At 44.8% G+C, this 9,018-nt stretch overlaps 1 non-coding gene across 1 annotated transcript; it reads left to right on the forward strand.

Annotated features, from left to right (window-relative positions):
• The first annotated feature begins 8,477 nt into the window (after positions 1–8,477).
• On the forward strand, positions 8,478–8,584 carry LOC112086341. The gene has a single exon (XR_002899463.1). It is a non-coding gene; the product is annotated as a small nucleolar RNA R71 (small nucleolar RNA).
• Positions 8,585–9,018: the final 434 nt, after the last annotated feature.

Raw genomic sequence — 9,018 nt, forward strand, 5'->3', positions numbered from 1 at the left:
TAATTCGGTTTTTACTGTTATGCATCTTTCAATTTCGTTTTTATCTTCTTCATATTAGATTAGTTGTTTGAAGGATTTGAAGAGAAGTTTTCTCCGAGCTTAGATCTCGAAATCGAGATGCTTCTTCTTCATCTCCTTGTCTGTTTTTCTCTATTTCTTTCTTCTTATTAATCTATGCATGTCTTTTCTATTTACTTTATGCACGTTTTGGAATGATGAGGTATGAGTTTAAAGGCTCGATCGAAGGGAATCGACTATGTTCGATAAGGATCTTCGCGAGATAAACCAAAGCCGAATTCTAGAAATCTTTCTTCTAAACTTATACTTAAAGCATGGATCTAGCGTCGCGAACTAGAGACTGATCTAGGTCCTTGGTGTTGTGAAAGTATTCATCCGGGGCTGGATCTAGTTTGAAAAGAGCAGATCAACCATAGGAGTGAAAACCTACCTATGGGCGAGCTGTGAATGTTGACGAGTCTTAAACATAATGCATCTTTTCCCTTCCAGGGCCAGAGTGGAAACCTACTGGTCAGGGTTGCGAGAGATAGTTGTCTATGATCACGATAGTGGCGTATTCATACGTCCGTGACTCGAGTGCTAAGAATTTACTAGGATGAATATTAAGAGCTTTGTTCATCCTTTAGATTTATTATCGATTTATTCACTTCTAGTTTTCAAATCCCTTTTTAAAATACATTTATAGAAATTGCACAACCTATCCAAAACACGCATTTCGTCTTAGACTTCGTTTACTTATTCTGGTTCTAAGGTTCTGCAGGTAAAGCGTGGATTCTCTGTGGATCGACACCCTAAGTACTACAACGCATTGCTGTGCACTTGCAGATATCTAGGGTTATAAATTTAAAACATGAAGCCGCGAAGTCAACCCTAGCAGCATCATCCTTGCAGACAGATCAGTTAGGTTACCTGTTTGGATGTTGGAAGATCTGCCTGTCAAGATAGGTGGTTTTGAGGTTCCAACTGATTTTGTTGTGCTAAAGATGGATGAGGAACCAGTTGATCATCTTATTCTGGGCAGGCCATTCTTGGCCACAACAGGAGCAATTATTGATGTGAGAGGTGGCATCATAGAGCTTCAACTTGGGTCTGAGAGGCTTAAGTTTGATGTTAATGAGATGATGAAGAAGCCCATGGAAGGACAATGCTTCTATATGGACACAATGGACCAGCTGGCTAATGAGTTACTTGAGGAACTGAATACTGATGATCCTCTTCAAGTTGCTTTAACCCAAGAACAAGGAGACCATGGGTTCTTAGCAGAGGAGAGTGAAGGGTACAAGCTGTATTTGGACAATGCAAGAGAACTTGGTCCTGACGCAAGGTTTTTGGAACTGGAACAAAGTAGTCCTGAGGTCTTGGATATCAGAGGCTCAAACACAAGCCAAGGAACAGTCCAGGCAGTCATGGCCGTGGGTTCTAAGGTGAAGGAGCATGTTGGGCCGTTTGAGCAAGACAGCTTCAGTGCTGATTGGGATGAGTCTAAGGCACCTCAGCTGGAACTCAAACCTCTTCCCAAGGGGCTTAGGTATGCTTTCTTAGGTCTCAATAAGTCTTATCCTGTCATTATCAATGATATGCTGTTAGAGGACCAAGAGCATAGGTTGTTAGGAGAGTTGAGGAAACATAGGGGAGCCATTGGCTACTCTCTGGATGACATTAAGGGTATCTCACCCTCCCTATGCACTCATAGGATTCACTTAGAAGAAGAGTCTATGTCATCCATAGAGCACCAAAGGCGCCTCAATCCCAACTTAAAAGAGGTAGTGAAGAAATAGATTCTCAAAATCCTAGAGGCTGGGATAATTTACCTAATCTCAGACTCTAGATGGATTTCACCAGTCCATGTGGTGCCCAAAAAGGGGGGAATGACAGTAATAAGAAATCAGAAGGATGAGCTGATAGCTACTAGGACTATAATTGGACACAGGATGTGTATAGACTATAAAAAGCTCAATGCAGCCTCTAGGAAAGATCATTTTCCTTTGCCTTTTATTGATCAGATGCTAGAGAGGCTTGCAAACCATCCCTTCTTTTGTTTTTTAGATGGTTACTCTGGATTCTTTCCAATCCCCATAGATCCAAGAGACCAAGAGAAGACCACATTTACTTGTCCTTATGGGACATTTGCATACAGGCGAATGCCTTTTGGCCTTTGTAACGCCCCTGTCACATTCCAGCGTTGCATGATGCATATATTCTCTGACATCATTGAAGAGAAGGTGGAGGTGTTCATGGACAATTTTTCTGTCTATGGCTCCTCCTTCTCCGATTGTCTTTCCAACTTGTCACAGGTCTTGGAGAGATGTGAGCAGCATAACCTGGTGTTAAATTGGGAGAAATGCCACTTCATGGTGCAGGAAGGGATTGTACTTGGGCATAAGATCTCTGAGAAAGGCATAGAGGTTGACAAAGCAAAGGTGGAAGTGATGGTGAATCTGCAAGCTCCCACTTCAGTCAAAGGGATAAGGAGCTTCCTTGGGCATGCAGGGTTTTACAGAAGATTCATCAAATATTTTTTAAGAATAGCCAGACCTTTGACAAGACTGTTGTTTAAAGAGGTTGACTTTGTCTTTGATGCTGAGTGTGAAGAAGCCTTCAAGATGATCAAGGATGCATTAGTCAGTGCACCTATTGTCCAGGCTCCAGACTGGTCCCTTCCTTTTGAGGTTATGACTGTTGCATCAGATTATGCAGTTGGAGCTGTGCTTGGCCAGAGAAAGGACAGAACGCTTCATGTCATCTACTATGGCAGCAGAACCCTTGATTCTGCCCAAGAGAAGTATGCCACCACAGAGAAGGAAATGTTGGCAATAGTCTTTGCATTTGATAAATTCAGGAGCTACCTGGTGGGATCACAAGTCATTGTGTATACTGATCATGCAGCCCTCAAGTATCTAATGACCAAGAAGGATGCCAAGCCTAGACTTTTGAGATGGGTCCCCTTACTTCAAGAGTTTGATATGGAGGTACAAGACAAGAAGGGTATAGAGAATGGAGCTGCAGACCATCTCTCTAGGTTAAGAGTGGACTCTGAAGTCCCTCTTAATGACAGTCTCCCTGAGGAATCATTAATGGTGCTCAACTCTTATTTGGAGTTTGAAGAAGTGGATAGCATCCAAGAGAAGAGAATGTCTTGGTTTGCTGATATTGTGAACTTTCTTGCTTGTGGAGTGGAACCACCAGAACTTGATGCTTACCACAAAAAGAAGTTCTTCAGAGATGTCCAAAGATACCATTGGGATGAACCTTACCTGTATGTCCTGAACAAAGATCAGCTGTATAGAAGGTGTCTTGCTGAAGAGGAGATGCAACCTGTGTTGCAAGAGTGTCATGGATCAGCTTTTGGGTGTCACATGGGAGCATTCAAGACTGTGGCCAAGGTTATTCAGAGTGGGTTTTGGTAGCCCACAATGTTCAAGGATGCTCAGAGGGTTATTTCAGCATGTGATGCCTGTCAGAGGCATGGGAACATTTCAAAGAGGAGTGAGATTTCTCAAAATCCAATACTAGAGGTTGAAGTATTTGATTGTTGGGGAGTGGACTTTATGGGGCCTTTCTCTCATCTTATGGGAATCAGTACATACTAGTAGCTGTGGACTATGTGTCCAAGTGGGTTGAGGCTATTGCTTCCCCTACCAATGATTCCAAGGTAGTAGTGAGGTTGATCAAGAACATAATCTTCCCAAGATTTGGAGTACCCAGGGTTGTTATTTCTGATGGAGGGTCTCATTTTGTGAACAAAACCTTGGAGGGATTGCTGAAGAAGCATGGAGTGAAACATAAGGTAGCTACTCCTTATCATCCTCAAACTAGTGGCCAGGTTGAAGTGTCTAATAGACAGATTAGAGCCATTCTTGAGAGGACTGTTAGCTCAAGCAGAAAAGATTGGAGCAAAAGGCTAGATGATGCAATGTGGACTTATAGAACAGCCTTTAAGACTCCAATTGGGACATCTCCTTTCAATCTGCTATATGGGAAGAGCTGCCACCTTCCTGTTGAGCTGGAGTACAAAGCATTATGGGCTGTGAAGTTGCTGAACTTTGATATCAAAACAGCTCAAGAGAAAAGGATAATTCAACTCCCTGAACTTGAAGAGATCAGGTTGGGGGCTTTTGAGAGCTCCAAGATCTATAAAGAAAAGACCAAAGCTCTACATGATCAAAATATTCTGAAAAGGGAGTTCAAGGAAGGTGATCTGGTGTTGCTGTTCAACTCTAGGCTTAAGTTGTTTCCTGGAAAACTTAAGTCTAGATGGTCTGGTCCCTTTAAGATTCTTGAGGTCAGGCCATATGGAGCTGTTGTGTTAGAGGGCAAGGATGGTCAAGAGTTTATGGTCAATGGCCAAAGGATCAAGCATTACCTAGTTTCACAAAGGAAGGAGGAGGCTACATCAGTTCCCCTTCTTGATCCACCATCAGCCTGTTAAACAGGTTTTCAAAGTCAAACTTAGAGACTTTAAACAAAGTGCTCTTGGGAGACACCCCAAGCTTATCCTTGTACATAGTTCTTTTGATTTCTTTTCTTTCTTTTTATGTTTTAGAACTTTTTGATGGGTTTTGTGAGTTGATCTAAGGTTCCAGGTGACTCTTGGAGGCCATGGCTCAGGTCACGGTTGTGTGCTACTTGGTTGTGCGGCTCGGCCAGGCTGAAAACCATCTCGCAGATGAATTTGCATTTCACACCTACTTGGGTCTGCGGGTCATTCACCTACCAACAGAAGATTTGAGCACGAAACCAGGCCGCATGCACATTCACAAATCACACCGAGACGGGCATGCGAGCTGATGCAAAAGAATCCCAGGTCACACAACATGAAAAAAGGCCGAGATGTCTAAGACAATGAGTCTTGAATTCATTTATTGATGAGTATGGCTAAAGTTTTGTGAGTAATCTTGTTTGCACTGCATCTTAGAATTAGCAACTAGGAAAGTGAGTCTTGAATTCTTTTAGTGATACACTCTCTCATTAAGGAATATGAACTCCCAATGCATCCAACCTCTTTCTCTCATTTGCTCTCTTTGCTTGAGGACAAGCAAAGGACAAGTGTGGGGGAGTTGATATGTTCATAATTTGCATCATTTAGGTTGTACATTTCATTCCAAATCATGTATTTTCTCATGCATATTAGGTCCTTAGGTGTTGTTTTAGGGCTTAGGAGTTGCATTAAGTCCCAATGAGTCTTTGCATGTTTGGAGTGTTTATCAGGTGTATTTTGAGCTATTTGGAGTTGAAAAGGTGAAACCAGGAAGAGAAATGGCGATCAAGGCTTGAAAAATGGTGAAAATGGGTTTCTGGAGGTTCTCCTTGCTTCCTCCAGGCGAATCACCGAGGCAGAAACTTTGTTGACGTCTGCTCGAAGAACTATCTTCTCCTCTTCCAACCTCGACACTCGGGTCATCGCCTCGTGAGTTTCCCCTTCGCTGTCGTGGCTTCGTTTTGCGCCTCTTCCAGCTTCACCTTTGACGCCGCGGTCTCATTTCGGGCCTCGTCCAAGCAACGTTCGACCTTAGACAGGTCCGCCTCATACTCGGCCATCAGGTCGTTAATGGCCGCGACAAACTGCAAAGAACAAACTCGCGTTAAACACTTAGCAAAAGTTTACGAAAATAAAGGACAACGAATAGAAACGTACCTTGGTACCACGCTGCGCCATCGCGCCGTATGACCTCGTCCTCCTCAGCTTCTCCGGAGGAGGAAGACGCGTGTTCGCGTTATTTACACGCGAGAACATGACGGCAGAAGCGTCGGGGTCGTCAACAACCAATTTACGCGCGGCGGGGTCCCTGGGCGTCGGTTTCCGCCTCTTCTTGGACGGCTCGTCCTTCTGGACGGCGACGCCTTTCCCCTTGTCAGTAGCCGTACGTTTTCGGCTAGAGTCATGCTTCTGGACGACCGAAGTCGGTGGCCTCGTCGACTTTGGGAGGGCCAGGATGGCGGATTGCGAATGAGTCTTACTCCGCGACGCCGAGCCATCCCGGAATTGAATCTGTTCTCCTGAAATGCCTCGTCGTTAACAAAACGGCTCGGTATTGACTCTTTCTCTCTTGAATCGCCTCGTCGTTAATGAAACGGCTCGGTATTGAATCTGTTCTCTTGAAACGCCTCGTCGTTAACAAAATGGCTCGGCGTTGAATCTGTTTCTTGAAACGCCTCGTCGTTAACGAAACGGCTCGGAATTGACATTCTTTCTTGAGACGTCTTGCCGCTAACAAAACAGCTCGGCACGAGCTTTCTCTCGTAACGCCTCGCCATTTGTTCGGCTCGGCATAACCTCCTCAAATCACCTCGTCATGGGCTATCACTATTAAAAAAAAAAATCGCCTCGTCCTTAATCTTGCCTCGGCATCTTCGGTACCATCTCGAACACCTCGGCATCCTCGGCACTCCTTGGGAACGCCTCGGCGTCTTCATTCCCAAAACGCCTCGGCGCCTTCATTCCCAGAACGCCTCGGCGTCTTCATCCCCAAAACGCCTCGGCGTCTAACTCAGTGGTTTATCCTACAGTCGGAAATAATGGACCTCGTCACTCTCGCCTCCGAAACTGACGAGCTGGGGGGCTAACTGTTGGGGTCGGTTTTCACCCCAAGTAGATAAACCACCTCAGAATGGCTAAATATGGAAGAAAGATAAGTGGGAGAGCCGTGGTCGCCAAGTGGGAGAGCCGTGGTCGCCAAGTGGGAGAGTCGTTCTCACCATGACAAGTAGAGAGCCGTTCTCACCAAGACAAATGGGAGAGCCGTGCAGATAGGCCAGTAGGGAGAGCCGTGAAAGAAGACAGGTGGACCGAGCCGCATCGAAAGAAATGGGCCGAGCCCCACTTCAACACGTTTGGGCCGAGCTGTGTATCGGTGCGGTGGGCTAGATCATGTCTCCATGGCAAGTGGGCCGAGCCGTGAAGAAGGCTAGATGGGCCGAGCCGTAAAGAAGCTTGGACGGGCCGAACCAAAGCCTTGAGAGATGAAGCCCATGGAAAACCCTAGGCGAGATGCAAAGGCGGTCAGCCGCACGAGGCGATAAGGAAATATTCCGAAAATCTCGCCCGAGATTTTCGGCTAGGCGGTTTAGAAATTTAGTATAAATGTATGATGTGTGCAATTCCTTCCGCCAACTTTTTGCAACCCTAAGCAATAAGAGCTAAACACTTTTACAGCAAGAAAAACTTTCTTTCGATCTTACTGTTTTGGCGATAAATCCTAGAAGTTTCCGATCCCTTAATCTTTCCTTAGAAAAATTTCTGGTTGTGCGAGTTTTGGCTCTCACAATGCTCCACTTTAAAGTTCCCAAGAGTTCAAGAGATGGTGAACTTCCCTGGGTTGCCTAGCTTTGGGAGGGAGGTGAGCTTCATCTGAGTTGATTCAGAGGTGGAGGCACTATCTGTTGGCTTTGCTTGACCAGTTGGCAGCTCTGTGGTTGCAATAGACCTTGAAGCATTCCCTTGCTGAACAGAAAAAACTGAACCAGCTGCCTCCACACTTTCTTCCTCAATGTTCTCATTGAGTTCATGTAAGAAGCCCATGAAATCATCTATAATGGCGTCCTCATCCACATGAGTTTGTGCAGTTTCACTAAAACTTGACTATAAAGAAGGTCTTCAATCTCTTGCACAGCAGCTGAATGGTCATCATTGGAGTAGATGGCATTGCAATAATCCTTTGGGTTTTGAACAGCCTTACCAGGAAGAGAGCCTTGAGGTTCTGAAATGAAAATGCCCTTGTTCTTCTGAAGAGTCTTAATATCAGATCCTAGTGTCTTAAGTTCAGAACTAAGTTAAAGACACTTGGATTCCATCTTCTGTTGTCCTAATAAGAGCTGTTGGAGAATAACATTGAGATCAGGACTTTGTTGAACAGGTGGTGGACCAAAACCTGGAGGAGGGGCCTTTGGCTGTAAGCTGACTTGATTTGTGAAGCTATTCCCTTGATACTGAACCGCTGGTTGCTGAAAACCCTGTTGACATTGGAAGTGACCTTGGTACTGATTCTGCTGAACAAGGCTTTGAGGAGGGTATACTTGGTCTTGGGTGTTGGCCACATTGTTACTCCTATAGGACAAGTTCTGGTGTTTGTTGAAGTTGTTGTACCCATTAACTTGTTCTGATTCCCAATGAAGTGCAACTCCTCTTGAGTGAGACCCTCTTCATTGATATTGGTAAAGCATCTTTTCTCTTCACTCACATGGTTTATAGGCTTTTGAATGGCAACTAGGGCTTTGTCAAGCTTGATATGCAGCGCTTTGATCTTCTCTTCCACGCTTTGTTGTGTACTAGAGGCCTCACATCTGTTAGCTCTACAAAGTCCTCTCCATAGGTTTCTTGGCTCATTGCTAAGTTCTCAACAAGTTCCATAGCTGCATTGATTTCCTTTGCCAAGAAATTCCCATTTGATGATGTGTCCAACTGATTTCTGATCTTGGGAACAGCTCCTCTATACAAAGTGCTAAGGAGAGAAGCTTCTGAAAAACCATGATGTGGACACTGATTTGTGTAGCTTCTAAACCTGTCCCAAGCTTCTCCAAAGGGTTCATTAGAAAGCTCAGTGAAGGTTGAAATCTGGATCCTTAGCTTGGCAGTCATTGAGGTGGAGAAGAACTTGGAGAGAAATGCCTGCTTGCATTGTTCCCAAGTGTGGATTGAACCTGGAGGAAGATTCTTCTCCCACTGATGAGCTTTGTCTCCCAACCTAAAAGGAAACAGCCTTAGCTTGAAACCATCTTCAGAGATGCCATTTATCTTAGTTAAGTTGCACAGCCTATCAAACTGCTCTAGATGATCAAGAGGATCTTCCCTGGGAAGTCCATGAAATTTAGAGTTTTGAACCATGGTGAGGAGTGATGCCTTAACCTCAAAGTTGTTGGCTTCAACCGGTGGAACTTGAATTCCTGCACGATGCTGATGTGCATTGGCTTGGTTATTCTCTCGAACATTGACCGGTTGTGGCTGAAGATATCTGGGTGGGTTTGGGTGGGGATGTAGTGGATTAACCTGAGGTCGGTCTTGGT

The sequence above is a fragment of the Eutrema salsugineum genome, unplaced genomic scaffold (assembly GCF_000478725.1).
Source record: "Eutrema salsugineum unplaced genomic scaffold, Eutsalg1_0 scaffold_21, whole genome shotgun sequence".
NCBI classification, from domain to species: domain Eukaryota; kingdom Viridiplantae; phylum Streptophyta; class Magnoliopsida; order Brassicales; family Brassicaceae; genus Eutrema; species Eutrema salsugineum.